General features: G+C 39.5%; 1 protein-coding gene across 4 annotated transcripts in view; it reads left to right on the forward strand.

Annotated features, from left to right (window-relative positions):
- The window catches only part of Tbl1xr1 (TBL1X receptor 1), a 146,257-nt gene that overhangs the window by 95,562 nt on the left and 35,428 nt on the right, over positions 1-15,267 (forward strand). Inside the window, exon 1 of one of the 4 annotated variants that reach the window (XM_028856464.2) lies at positions 7,928-8,339. The exons of the other annotated variants lie outside the window; for them this stretch is intronic. The gene's annotated coding sequence lies outside the window, so the exon portion shown is untranslated. Of the gene's footprint in view, positions 1-7,927; positions 8,340-15,267 lie in introns of those variants that run through there. 4 annotated transcript variants of the gene reach the window in all.

The raw sequence follows: 15,267 nt of genomic DNA on the forward strand, positions 1-15,267 counted from the left end.
TCAAAGAGGGGAAGCGTTTGGAGAATAGCATTTTTAATAGTTGTAGTTGGATCAGGAAGGGTTCTGACTAGGATGTCTGTTTTAACCAGAATTCAAATAAGGGCTACTACTTGCTTTTCATGGCTGAATTTTTATTGGTTTTTACTTTTAAATTTTCATTAGATGTTGAAGATCAAAGCCAGACCTTGCACATGCTAGGGTGGCCATCTGCAAGGTTGCTAAAACTTTTCAAATCCCTCCCACTTACCAATAAAAAAATTGATTCATTTGTACCGTGATATTTCCAAATATCTTTACCTGATCTTATCCAAAAGGCTAAGATGCAGTAAAGTGATTGTGTCTGCAGTATTGTTTAATATGTTGAACTACTGACATTTCTGGAAAGTGGTGATTAGAGAATTGATTTCCTCCACTTTGTATTCTTTGAGCATAGGTGGTGTCTTTACAGTAGACCCATATGGTACAACCCTTCTGGTTACATTCCTTTCAGTGGTACTGATAATAACCAGCCAGTAAGATGTTGTTACCCTGGGTGTCCTGAACACTGTCTTCTCATAATTCACGTTGAAATCTAGTTTCAATGTCTTGTGTGAGTTCTTGAGGAAGTGATGCACGTGGCTTCCATACGGCCTTCTCTAATATCCTTGGTGTTTTCTTTCCCTCTATTCCTTCTCTACACCACCCTCCCATTACTCTGGCCACTTAAGCCTTCCTCCCCATTACTTTCCTTTCCCTGTCATATCACTAGTATTTGTAGAATCGAGGAAACTAGAAAGGGACCATTGCTGGGGAGGGAGCAGAAAGGTCCTACGGGAGGAGGCTCGTAGAACATGGGTGATGTGCAGGATAATCTGGCAGGCTCTACTTTACTGCTGTGTGCTCTGCAAACAGAAGTAGCGTACAGAGTACAGTGCTGTCTATGAAGAGATGAATTCTTCAGTATTTTTTGTCTTATTGAGATATTTCCATTATTACAAATTTAACCTGATTTTTTGTTCATCTGTTTTTTAACTTAAATTAGTAGTAGGCTTGAGGGTAATTTATGTTGTTGAGTGGCAGTGGAGGGTTTTAGTTGCTGAACAAGAGCCACTAGGATGAAGGCTCAGTCTGCTCAGGTGGGGAATCATGCCTTATAACCATTGGGCGTAGTTCTTTCGAACTTGGAAATCTGATCTAATGGGGCCCCATCATCTTTTTGGAGACGTCAGAGATTGCTGTTAGGAAAATTTATTGTTCACTGTGGAAAACTTAAACATTATTAATATCAAAACGGAAAGTTTAAATTTTAAGATAGTATCATACCTAAAGAAAGTTCTAATGAGTCATAATTAATTTGAGGGGAAAGAGATTTGTGGCAATAGTAGTCCCTAGATTTTGGTTTTCTTCTGTCCCATACCAGGTGGTGACTCTTCTGATATGAGACAGAGACTTGGAATTTTCTTTTAACAACATGCCAAGGTTTCAATAAAGAGAGAGCCACACTCCAACTCTGAAGCCAATTTTAGTGTTTAATTAAGTTGAGACTACAAATATTTCTAGGGGTAAAGAGATTATACCCTGTAGAAAGTAATTATACCATTAAGCTAGATTATTCTTTTTCTTGGTAATTTTTTCCAGACGGTTCTTTCTTCTTATTTAGATGTCTATCTGTTCAAAGGTCCTTGATTTCTTCAAGATGGATACTTTTAATTTCTTGCAAAGACCAAAAACAGAGCCCTGCCCCCATTCTAATTTGATTTTTTTTTTCTTCTTGACATATTGAATCATCACATCAGTTGATGAACAATCACTTCTCCTAGTCAAGAGATCTCTCCTGTTTGAATCGAAACTTTATTAATATTGTTGGTATCCATAGCTTTTCTTCTCCCGTGGAAACAAAAGCAAAACTTGTTCCCCAACATAACACATATCCTGGTTCCCATTCTGAAGCCAACACATCTTTAAAGTGCACAGGCTAATTTAATTCAGTAGTCTTTTCTACTGTCCAGTATCTCTATGCAGCTGTTGTTTCCTTCACATTAGCATTTAGAAAATTTAAATAAAGCATTATGTAATCTATCTCTTAGACTTTTATTACTCTTTCTGTTTATTTAGCATCTCCTTTAAAGTGCAATTAGATCTTTCCTCTTGTCCTGTTGTATTGTTTGGTACACCTGTAATATGCTTTATTTGTAATGTGCAGACAAATTCCATTTTACTAGAGACATATATGCTGGAGTGTTGTCTGTCTTAATTTGTACAGGTATTCCCATGTTGGCCATGCATGGATTCTAATAGATGAGTAATTACAGAATCAGCCTTTTCAGAACTCAAAGTAGTTGCCCATTGAAATCCTGAATATATATCTGTGGTGTGGTGTACATATTTTAATTTTCCAAATTCTGCAAAATGAAACACATCCATTTGCCAAATTTCATTTCTTTGATTACCCTTTGGGTTAATTCCTGCAGGTAGTGGAGTAGTGGAGTTTGATTATGCAAGCAACAAGTAGGACATGTTCTTATAATTTCCTTGGCTTGTTTCCAAGTGATGGAAAAATCCCTTTTCAAACCATTGCTATTGATGTGGTTTTTTATGAAACTCCGAGGCCTCCAGCACTTTTCCTACTTCTAACTGATCATTTTCATCATTACATTACCTTATGCTGGAGGGTCTGGCAGACCCATATGGGATCTGATATATGTTATGTATATGGGATGATTCCCATTCCTGACTATTTCCTCTAATCGTTCAAATAATGAAGTTAATTCAGATTTATCAGTAATAAATTCAGTGGTTTCAATGTATAAAACAACTCTTTCTGCATATTGATAATTTATTTTTATATGCATTGGTATGAGGGTGTGAGATCACCTGGTACTGGAGCTCCAGACAGTTGTGAGCTGCCATGTGGGTGCTGGGAATTGAACCCGGGTCCTCTGGAAGACCAGCCAGTGCTCTTAACCACTGAGCCTTCTCTCCAACTCCTTTTCTGCATATTGAGAGTCAACAACTATATTAAAAGGTTCTGTAAAGTCCATTAATACCATGAGAATAGCATATAATTCTGACTTTAGGACAGAATCATAAGGGCTTTGAGCCACTTTAATTAAATTTCCTGATTTACAACCTGCCTTTCCTGATTTATTTGTATCATATAGAATGTAGGGGCTCCAGATATTGGTGTTCTCCATACAATGTGAGGAAGGACCAATTGGTTCTTTTTATGAATTGAAATCTCTTGCTTTTGGGATATCTGTTGTTAATTTCTCTCAAAAAATTACTGCAGCTCTTTGCCAGTGTTCATTTTCTGCTCATATAAAGAGGGAATTTCAGCATTAGTAAAAGATACTACAGTTTCTGCTGGGTCCATTCCTGTCAATTGACAAAGTCTTAATTTTCCTTTTAGAATCAACTCAGAAACCTTGTCCACATATGTCTTTAATTTTGAACTCTGTTTATGTGGTTAAAATATCCCCTAAAGATAAATTTTTCCTTCTGAATTAAAAATCCCTGTAGAGGGTAAAATAACCAGAATGCAGTCAAGCTCTGGATCTAAATGATCCACATGTGCATCCTGTAATTTCTTTTCCACCAAAGCCAATTCTCTCTCAGCATCAGCTGATAATTCTCTTTGACTATTTAGGTCCTTGTCACCTTTTAAGGTTTGAAACAAATTACTCAGTTCACGAGTTGTTACTCTAATAGTGGACTGTAGGTAGGTAATGTCTCCCAGCAATTTTTGAAAGTCATTAAGAGTCTGCGGTTGATTTTTCCTGACTTGTACCTTTTGGGGTTTAACTTTTGTGTAAAACTATTTTATATCCTAAGTAATTAATAGAATCTCCTCTTTGTATTTTTTCAGGAGCAATTTGTAATCCCAAGCAAGGCAAAATTTTCTTTACTTCTTCAAACATTTTTCTAAAGTATCTACATTTGAATCAGCTAATAAGATATTGTCCATATAATGGTAAATTATAGATTGAGGAAACTACACAAATTATTCCCAACAGCTGTTGTACAAAATATTTGCATAGGGTAGGACTATTTAACATCCCTTATGGGAGAATCTTCCATTGATATCTTTTAACAGGCTGAGAATTATTATAAATAGGCACCTTGAAGGCAAATTTTTTCCTGTCCTTTTCTTGTAGAGGTATATTGAAGAAACAGTCTTTTAAATCAATAACTATAATAGACCGTCCTTTTAGGTAACAGAGAAGGCAGGGGAATTCCAGGCTGTGGAGAGCCCATTGGCCGAATTACTTTATTTATGGCTCTGAAATCTGTCAGTTTTCCAGTTTTCTTTTTAATAACAAATACAGGATAAGTCCAAGGACTGATTGATTCTTCAATTTTTTGCTGCTCCTGGACCAGCTGTTCTCAGGCCTGTAATTTTTCTGATGTCAAAGACCATTGGTCCACCCAGACAGGTCTGTCAGTTAACCATTTTAAAGATAGATTGTTGGTACCTATGAAAGATCAACAGCTGTTGTGCCCTTTTCTTGTACAGCCTGAATGGTTGGTGACTGTTCTTTACAATACCTTTCGATATTTTTCCCAGAAACATATGTTGTTTTATGGCCTGTTTCTGATATTGGAGAAATGTTAATCTGGGTATTCCATTGCTGTAACAAACACAGCTTCATAAATTCATTGCTGTGTTAGCCATATATGGCTTCAATTTTCCTCTCTGTCCTTCTGGTCCTATACATTGAACCCATTTTGTATTTTGTTTTATTTGAGATAAGGTTCCAGTCCCTAAAAGCTGAGCATCTGTCTCCTGAAGGAGCTAGTTTGGATGCCATGATTCTGGTGCAATTATAGGTATATCTATTCCTGTGTCTAAAAGACCTTCAATTATAATGTCATTTATTTATACTCTTACCTTTGGTCTTTGATCATTTATTAAAATTTGCCAAAATATTTGTTTCATGGTTTCTCCTGAATGTTTTGTTTTTAATCTTCTAAAATATTGTATCATCCTGATAAGTATGGCTTTTTACCGTAGGCACTAGGTCCTTTAATTGCTCTGGGGAGGAGTTTCCCCCATGGTGACAGGGAATGACCAAACCAAGTTCATGGGGGCCTGTGAGAGACCCCTCAAGGCTTTTTCTGATGGTAGAGGATTGTGTTGCCAGTCCCTTGTTGATCTGCATTCTTTGGTCCAATGTTAGCCTTTGCTGCATCTTCTCCATAATCCAGAAGGTTAGGGACTTCTGTTTGGGTTATTTCAAGAAGAAACACTTCTAGGAACACCCTGCCTACAATTTCTTTTTATGATGACATTGTTTACCACAGTTAAAACATTTAACATTTTGATTTTTCCTTAAGTCTTTGTAAATCACCTCTCCTACCCAAGCATCATCAGAGTTAAGAGACTCAATATTGACTGTGTGTTGGATCCATTCTTCTGTGGGTGCTGATCTGATAGTTAAAGGCCCAATTATCCTTCTGCATTGTATATTAGCATTTTCAAAAGCTGAAGGTTGAATTAGTACTCATCTAACTTCTGGATCTGATATCATTCTTTTTACAGCTGAGGTCAGTCTTTGTAAAAATTCAGGGAAGGGTTCTTTGGGCCTTATATAACTTTAGTATATGGTTTGGACCTCTTTCCTGATTCTTGAATCTTGCCCCAAGCATTTAAGGCTGCTGCAAGGCATAGGGACAAAGTGTGTACATCATCTATGTCAGCATAAAAGCCCTCACCAATGATTTAATCTTGGGAAATCTCAAAACCTGTAACCCTACCTTACTGTTCAAGGGCCTTAAGTCCTTCTCTCAACCAGCTGTTCCATTCTAACTGATGACCATATTCCAATACTGCTGCAACTAATTGTGTCCATTTGGAGTAATTTTTATTCTGAGAGCACTTTGTATTCAACATCTGCCTCACATATGCTGAATGCATACTATAGGAAACTATTGCTTCCTTAATATTCCTTAAGTCTAACATTTACGTAGGATCCCATTTATATCTTTTGGGATACTTGTCATCTGGTGGTCTTTCATAAATAGTAATGGGATAACTCATAGTTGGTGCTTTAAAAACCTTAGGCTGCTCTTCTCTAATTCTATAAGGTAATGGTGATTTTGCTTCTTCTCTAAATTCTTCTGTGTCTGAATGCTTTTCTTATCAATTTTAATAAATTTTTCTAAGGCTTGTAACTTACCCGTAGTAGTTTCTTTTAAGGCTTGTGTATCTTGATTAGTAAGCTGTTCTACAGCTCACATATTATCAGTCACTTATTTGTCCTCTTCATTTATAAATAACTCTAATGACTTCATCTTATCAACAAGAGCTGTCTTATCCTTCTTAGTAACTGTTTGTAAGGCTTGTATTTTATCAGCCATTTCCTTGTTTTGTTCATTGGTAAATACCTCTCAGGCCTTTATCTTATTAGTCAAAGCTGTCCTCTTTACCTTAGTAATTATTTGTAAGGCTTGCATATCATGTTCCATGGCCTGTATCCTTTAAGTCAATTTCTCATGTTTGTTTTTTTTTAAGGATCAGATATGAATTGGCAGACTAAAAACCATTATGACCAAAATTGTATTGATCCTAGCTAGGTTGCTTATCTCATTAGGAATTTTCTAGCATTCCATCCATCGTAGCAGTGAGCTGGGTCCTAATTTCCTGCATTGTGATATTTGCAGTCATTGACCCGGGAAAGGTTTCACGATTGTCCTTTCCCTTTTATTCTTTTTAACCTCCCTCCCTGCCTGCCTCCCTGCCTCCCTGCCTCCCTCCCTGCCTCCCTGCATCCCTGCCTCCCTCCCTGCCTGCCTGCCTGCCTGCCTCCCTCCCTCCCTCCCTCCCTGCCTGCCTCCCTGCATCCCTCCCTCCCTCCTCCTCCCTGCCTCCCTGCCTCCCTGCATCCCTCCCTGCCTCCCTCCCTTCCACCTTCCCAGATAATTGTTGTAGATGTAGTATTCATATTTGACCAGCCTGTGGAGCAGGTGCTCCGCAAAGCAGGTCAGGCTCTGCATGCTGAGCAGATGCTCAGGATTCCCACAGTGCTTGAGTCTTGCAACAGAGCCAGTTCAGGAAAACACTCTGTGTCTGTAGGCGCCCAGACTGGGGAGGAGATGGGCCTCCAGGTGGTGGCGAGGCAGAAATGCAAAGTGTGAGATTTGGTCGACTACAGAGTGATAGACCCCAAAATCTAGGGTACTACCTTCTCGGGTAGGTGCCCCAAGAACCCAGACTCCATCCAGTTGATGCAACAGCCCAAGGTTTATTGAAGCGACTGTACAGACGGGCTACTCTTGTCCTGAGAGCAAGAGTCGCGCCTATTGCAATCACATGGGTACTTTTAAAAGAAAAACCCACAAAAGCCATAAGATTACAATTCCCATACAATTTCATTTCAATTGATTTATGTCTAGAGGCTAATTTCATAAGATCATGGCCTGATCATAGGGTGGGAACAGTCATGTCCGCATGCACATTTTCCCCGAAACCTCAAGGGGGGGGGTAATCAGGGTGGGAGTGGAGTTTACACAAAGGTCACAGTGGTCCTTCCTGGAACACTTGCAATTATCCCAGTCACAGTTGAGCACATCTCTTAACAGAGATCTTTTTACATTGTTACATTGTGGCAGGGGTGGTTGAATAATGGCTGAGTCAGGTTGCCCTTGGAACTAGTTTTCTTTTTAGTTCCTTATTCTCCTGGGGCTTGTGGGATGTAAGCCTGGAGGGTTAGGGTCTTTCAAGAGCAGATTAGGAACGTTCCTGGGTGTATTGGCAAAAATCGCCCGGATGGATTCTGCTACATGTGTCCAGGCAGCTCTGCATCCCAGAACAGGGATTTTAAAAGCCAGGGGTTGGAGCCAGTAGGTGGTGCTGCACGCCCTTAATTCCTGCACTCGGGAGGCAGAGTCAGGTTGATCTCTGTGAGTTCGAGGCCAGTCTGGGCTGCAGAGTGAGTTCTAGGACAGGCTCCAAAGCTACACAGAGAAACCAACAACAACAACAATAAAAGCCAGGGGTTGGGCATACAGCATGAGTGCCCTGAGATGGCATGGTCAGACTGCCACGTTGGTGCCAGGTAAAGAGGGAAGGCAGTCTGGGATCAAGTCAGAGTTTATTAACAGGTAAAATCAATACAATGCACTTACAATACAGAACGAAGCTGCCACGACTCTGCTGATCCAGCTGCTGCTGCCTCTTTGTTCCCGAGGGAGAAGGTGACCAAACTGCCAGCCACGCTTCTCAGTTGCTTGCTGACACCATCCAAGAGAGAGCAAGCCCCCAACCCCCCTTCTCTTCCGGTCACGTCTCTCCAGAGAAGACCGTGCCCAGTGGGCCAAGCTACTCCTTACAATTGGCTAGCAAGCTGCTGTCAATAATTCCGGTAACACTTACGCCTCTCTTTTCTTGACCCCTTTGCTGACATTTTTAGCGTATAAAATGGCACATATGATTGTACCACCTGTAACTTGTTAAATTGCCTGAAAAGGATTTTAAAATTGTTGCTCAGCTGGTACCTTTCCCTTTATTTCTGTGCCGCTGTCAGGTGTGGTGTGTGGTAAATGTGGTTTTGCAGTGCCCGTGTGTGTGTGTAATGTTTGTGTGTAGGTACACACACACCTCACACACACACATCCTAAAGAAAGCTACAGTCCTTTGTAGCCTTGAACATGATCTCTTTGGGAACAAAAGCCCATGGGAGAGAGCACCATGCTGCTGTTTCTTTTTTCTAATGTGTGTCCTTCCTTTGATTTTATTTCTTTTCAGTTAGCACATAGAATGCTTGTTTTCAGTGACATTATCCTGAACTTGTTCATATTTTCTCCTCAGTCGTTTTCCCTGTTACTAAAAAAAAAAAAAAATCAAAATTAATTAATTAATTAATTAATTTGGAGGCAGGGTCTCTACATAGCCCTGGCTGTCCTGGAACTCACTATGTAGACCAAGCTGGCTTTGAACTCAGAGATCAGCCTGCCTCTGCCACCTGATTGCTGGCATTAAAGGCGTGTGCCACCATGACTGACCTCAATTAATTTTTTATTTTACATGTATGTGTGTCTTGCTTGAACGTTTGTTTGTGCACCGTGAAAATGCCTGCTACCTGAGGAGTCCAGAGGAGGAACTGGCTTTATGGATGTTTGTAAGCTGCCATGTGGACACTTGGAATTTAATCCTAGTCCCTGTAACAGCAAAAGTGTTTTAAACGACTGCGCCATCTCTCTCACCTCCCTCTTTATTTTAATGTTAATGAGTCTCTGTGTTAGCACAGAGCAGTGCCAGATATATAATGTAGAGCTCAGTAAAATAGTTGTGGAATGCATGACTTAAAACACTCATTTTCAGTATTTTCAATTTTGTAAATGTCTGTAGAGAACTCCATATACAGAGGTGTGGTCTCAGAAATATTTATTATTTTTCTCTGATGATTCAGTTAAATGCCATATATTTAATAAAAACTAGATCTTCTGCATACTGATACTTATGATTTTAAGTTAGTATCCATTCTATTTTTAAGTACATTGGAGGGGTACCTGTAGTGGGTAGCCATTCCAGCTTGGATCTGGAAGTTCCAACCCCCAATGAGACTCTGGCAACTGTCACGCCTATGAGGTGGGACCAAGGGAGGCGTCTGGAGACCCGAGACCTGGATGGGCAAGTGCTCTCTCTGTTCCTGGACCCTGGACGGTGGAGGTTGACTGAGCAGAGCTCCAGAGAACACCGCTGGACTGCAATACACCTTCCCCAGAACCCCCCCACCCCCACACACAACCTACCTATTCCTTCATTTGTAAGTCACCCACTAAATAAATCTTCCTTTTAACTACGTGGAGTGGCCTTAATAATTTCACCAATATCTGGCGCAATTTCCTCAGTTATGATAAAAGATAAGTTAGATATAAAACCTTAAACTCACAAATATAAGATAGATAGGACATCTTCTTTAATATTGTAACTGTAATTCTTGCTCGATAATTGTTGTTATATGTAATTTTACCATGTTAAAGTTAAAACCTTCCTTTTTAAAAAAAAGAAGAAAAGGGGAAGTGCTGTGGATATCATTCTATATAAATAAAACACTGATGGCCAGTGACCAGGCAAAAAGTATAGGCAGGACAAGGAGAGAGGAGAATTTGGGAAACAGGAAGAAGGAGGGAGAGACACTGCAGCCAATGCCAGGACAAGCAGCATGTAAAGACTCTGGTAAGCCACTAGCCCCGTGGCAAGGTATAGATTTATAAAAATGGGTTAATTTAAGTTAAAAGAACAGTTAGCAAGAAGCCTGCCACGGCCATACAGTTTGTAAGCAATATAATTCTCTGTGTTTACTTGGTTGGGTCTGAGCGGCTGTGGGACTGGCAGGTGACAGAGATTTGTCCTAACTGTGGGCAAGGCAGGAAAACTCAAGCTACAGGTACCTAATGCAGATTCTTACATGAGCATTAATGAAAGATTTAGGCCAGGTTAAAATCTAAACAATTCTTGTGCCCTAATGAGGTAGTTTCCCTTCTCCCCAGAAAACTGACTGTGGCAGAGATGATAACTGGAATGGAGGAAGGAATGGAGTTTTATACCAGCAATCCTCAAGTGTCCACAGTTTATTAACTGCAAAAAGCTTTTTTAAAAATGTGGGTTGTATATAGTATTGGTATTTACTGTATCAGATTCTAAAAGTGTAAAAATATATAATTCATATTTTAACAAAGCTTCATGCAAACATAGTAACACAAATCACGTGTTTTATGAAATAAAAGTGTTTTCCAAGAAAAGTGTTTAGATTGACATTGTTTTATGTTTTTGCAAATCCTCTAATCTCTGGCTTGATGCACAGCTGGGTATTCACATCTGTTCTAGATTCGGGTGTGAAGATGTGTTGCTGCAGTTGAAACATATGGGGAGCCTGGCTGTGCAAAGAGAGCTGGAAAGTTTCCAAATTAAAATCAGAATTTATTTTTGGAATAAATGTGATAGTCTTCTTCATAACTAGCCTGAATCTCAGCAAATGAACAGTTCTTTTTAAGGGTTCACTATGACACCAGCTCTGAAATTATATCAGTGAAATTTGTATATGTTTTGATTTTTTTATTGTTATTTTTAATTATTTGTCTGTAGGAGGTATGTTCCTGAAGAGGCCAGAGCCCCTGATCGTCTGGAGTTCCTCCCCTATCCAGGGCTGGGTCCTTTGGAACAGTGCTTTGGACTGCTGAGCTTTCTGCCACCTTTTGTAATTCTTTCATGTTTAAATATACCAGCCTTTCTCAAAACTTTTTTTTTTTTTCTTCCCAAGACAGGGTCTCTATGTAGCCCTGGCTTGTGTAGACCAGGATGGCCTCAAATTCACCTGCCTCTGCTTTTCAAGTGCTTGATTAATAATGCATACCACCACACCTGGCCCTTTCTCAAACTTTTTAATATACCCCCTATTCATGCATAATTTTGTACATTTTGTACTGGCCATTTGAAAAGTTAGGAAAACCTTTCACAAGCCTGTGATACAATATCAAAATATCAGAGCCATTAATTCACCACTTTACTCACTAAGATTAGGAACTGGGCCATTAGCAAACTTATGACAGTGTTTCCAAAATCATAAACTTTTCATTTAAAAGCTTCAGTTGAATCTTTGCCAACAAATCGTTAATATTTTCTTGGGAGTAAGAGTTCACCTCATTCATTTTGTAAGAACTATCTGTGGGATGCCACTTGAGAAGCCATTCTGTTTTTTGAAGTGTGTACTAACGAGGGTGCAGCCAAATCAGCCCCAGAAGCAAAGGTCTAAGTGAGCTTGGTGTTTTGTCAACTAGGATATTAAAAGTCATACTGGTGTTAAGATATTAATAAAATAAATTCTTCAGAGAGACCTTTTCATTTGGTTTTGTTGTCATGCATAGTGATGGAAAATTCATAACACATGTTCCTACCTGTGAGGTGGGAAGCTCATCTTTGCTAGGTAATGTCCATGCAAATGTCACCTCCTTGGTGAAAAAAAGTAATATTGTATGAAAGGAAGTTTGCCCCCAGGGTGCCATAAAATTCTGTAGATCTCATCTTGAGACCCAGTGTAGATGTAACCAATCTTCTTATTAAAATAAGAAACACAGAGCCAATGTAAAAGAGAAAGCCGAGAGGTCAGAGCTCAGAGATAAAATCTTACCTCCTGCAGTGCTCCTAACTTCCCCGCGAGAGAGCTACTTCTTGTTTGTCTGTGTTTAAATAGTCTTTCTGTTCTACCTTCTCATTGGTTGTAAACCCAACCACATGACTGCCTCATCACTGCCTGTAAGTACCGCCCTCCAGGTCTTAAAGGCGTATGTCTCCAATGCTGGCTGTATCCCTGAACACACAGAAATCTACCTAGCTCTTCTAACCACCACGCTCTTGCTATGGCTCTAATAGCTCTGACCCCAGGGCAACTTTATTAACATAAAATTAAAATTACATTTCAGTACAAATAAAATATCACCATAACCCAGTACCACACTGATTGCATTTTGCCATGCACACATGTGTTTACTATCCTTGACTTAAAACTGTGAGTGCCTCCACAGCCATACAGTGAGACATTGCTGTGTGTGGCGGGGGAGAGGGGGGATACGTCTCCAACAGCTAGAGATAGTATAACTTCCTTGGCAGGATACTACAAGGGCTGAACCCTGTCTGGCCTCGGGTAGTTATGCAGTGGATTTTTGTTTTGTGTGTTTGCTTTGGTTCTTTTGTGGTCTTGTCTGTCTGTGTGCTGGTTTTTAGAGCAGACAACCCTGGAGGAAGTGCTGTCACCTTTGTTGCTCTTTCCCACTTTCTGGGGTCTCTGTATTGTCCCTTAACACAAATGCAGCTTCATCCTCTTCGTTTGACTTGAACCGGCTCCCTTTGTCTGTTAGAGTCAGTGCTGATTCCTTCTTTACGGTTTTCTTCTTTTTGAAGCACTACACTAGACACTTAGTCTCTGTCTGTCACCTGTTAGCTACCAGGACCATCTGGTACAAATTTTCACTCATGGTTTTTGCAATAAGTTTAAGTACAACAATGTGTGAGCACTTTTCTCAACTTACTTAAGTTTGGTAGTCTTAGTTTTGCTTATTACTTGCCTCCTTATTCTGGAAATGCTTTCAAAAACATCATTATAATTTTGGTTTGGCCAGCATGGTTTTCTCTACTCTTCCTGCACTGCTGAGTTAAGAGCACAGTGCTTACCTGTTCTGTTGGTTGACCAGTCTTTGGAGAATGTGGGCTGTCTCATAAGCCTGATTCTGCCACACTAGACTGGATTGGTTTAATTTGAGGTGGTTGTGCCAACTTCCTATGCCCATGAGCTTTTCATGCTACTCCTGGTTTGACTCCCCACACTGGACTTTTTCACATTCTTTCTCAGCAAGAAAATGATTTGCTTACCTTGAATCCTGTGGTTGGTTTCCACCAGATCATTGAGAAAATGTATCATGTGACCTGCTTTGTCTACTAGATTTCATGTCTCACCCTTCAGTGCTCCCATCTATGTATTTGAACTAGAGTTTACTAAGTAATTCAGCACTCAATAAGTTCCTGTATACTCTCCATTTTAAATGGATTTTAGATGCTTCTGTAAACACTTTTTTTGTATGGTTTGGAAGTTATAGACAACATCCGAACTATGAAGTAGTTCATCACAGGTCTTTTTAATAGGAGAATAGTTATTGTTAATTGATGAAGTTGACTCTTGTAAATTCTGTTGTAAATTCTGTTAGATACAAAAGGTCTGTTAGACCTTTTGAAATGGCTTATTTGGGATTCCAATCTAGTATTTGCTAGTATAAAACAATGGTGACTATCTTGTGTAAAAAACAAAACAAAACACAAAATTAACTATAAATACAAAAAGAAAGTACTCTTTTGTGTAAGTGAGCATCTTGCCATCGTACTCTTTGAAGACTAACCTGAAGATGATTGTATGTCGGACGAAGATGGGGACTGTTTTCTTTTCTGCTTTTTCTCTTTTACTCTTTGATCTGCATTTGTTGCTGTTACATGTGAAGATATTGTAGGCTATCTGCACTAGAGCATTATATTTAAAGTATTAATTATGCCTTGTAAAAATATAAGATGTAGATAGATCCAGTGACTTTATATTTTAAAGTATTTTTTCCATTTAGTATGAATTTCATGGAATGAATCTTACGATAGAAAATATAGTTTAAATAGCATTTATCTTTAGTTTAGGAGTTGGGTTTCTTTTTTTAACCCCCTCCCCCAGATGGTACATATGTACTTGTGGGCATTAGTCACAGTGTGCCGTAGTGTGAACGTATAAGATGAATCCTCACCTCCAGGCTTGCTTTTTGCTGCCAGCTTCCAAGGTACTCCTGTCTCTGCTCTCCATCTCAAACTGGAAATGCTGGGGTTAGGAACTTATGCCACGATGTCCATCTTTCCTGTGGGCATGGGGGATCTGGGCTCCACCCTTCCTGCTTCTGTGTCAAGTGCTTTTGACTACTGAGCTGTCTCCCCAACTTGGGAGTTCTTGTTTAGAGAGTGTCAGCAGCCATCCTTAAACCATGTGTACACAAGCCATAGTGTTGATAAACACAAAAAAGTAAGTGTAAGCCGGGCGGTGGTGGCCCACTCCTTTAATCCCAGCACTTGGGAGGCAGAGGCAGGCGGATCTCTGTGAGTTCGAGGACAGCCAGAGTGACCTTCAGGCCATTCAGGGCTGCATAGACTCAAAAAAAAAAAAAAAAACCCAGACTGGAGGAAAAAGAATTGATTTGATTTTTGTTAAACTGGGGTTTAAATTTATTTTTGATTAGTTATCAAAGAACCTGGAACATGCATTTCATTCAGGAGGTTTCTTCCTGAGATTGTCTAATCACATTAAGATCTTCATGTTTTCTTGGCTTTGCAGGTTACAAATGGGCTTTTAAAGAAGGATATTATTTAGTCTTAAAATATTAGAAATTACTTGTCTTTTAAGATATGTTTTAGAAGATGCTAAGAATGTCTCAAAACTTTCCTTCCTTGGATGTACTTTAAGTACACAAATTGGCATTACCTCAAACATTGGTGAGGTTTTTATGATTTTTAATTAGGTAGGAAATTGAGAGTAGAGTACTTTCAGTGCTGTCCAGTGTTGAGTGCTGGTTTATTGCGGGGAGAGTAGGGCATTGGCTGGCAGGAGATACTAGGTGCTAATATACTGAGTTCCTTTTGAGTGATTCTGAAGGGCATGGTGTGTTCAAAGATGAAATCTGTTTCTGAAGAACAGATCCAGGCTCTGTGAATTCAGATGTCAAGTTTACAGGTATCAAAGAATGATTACATAGAGTTTCAGACTTTGTAGT

Source organism: Peromyscus leucopus, chromosome 6, assembly GCF_004664715.2.
Source record: "Peromyscus leucopus breed LL Stock chromosome 6, UCI_PerLeu_2.1, whole genome shotgun sequence".
NCBI lineage: Eukaryota > Metazoa > Chordata > Mammalia > Rodentia > Cricetidae > Peromyscus > Peromyscus leucopus.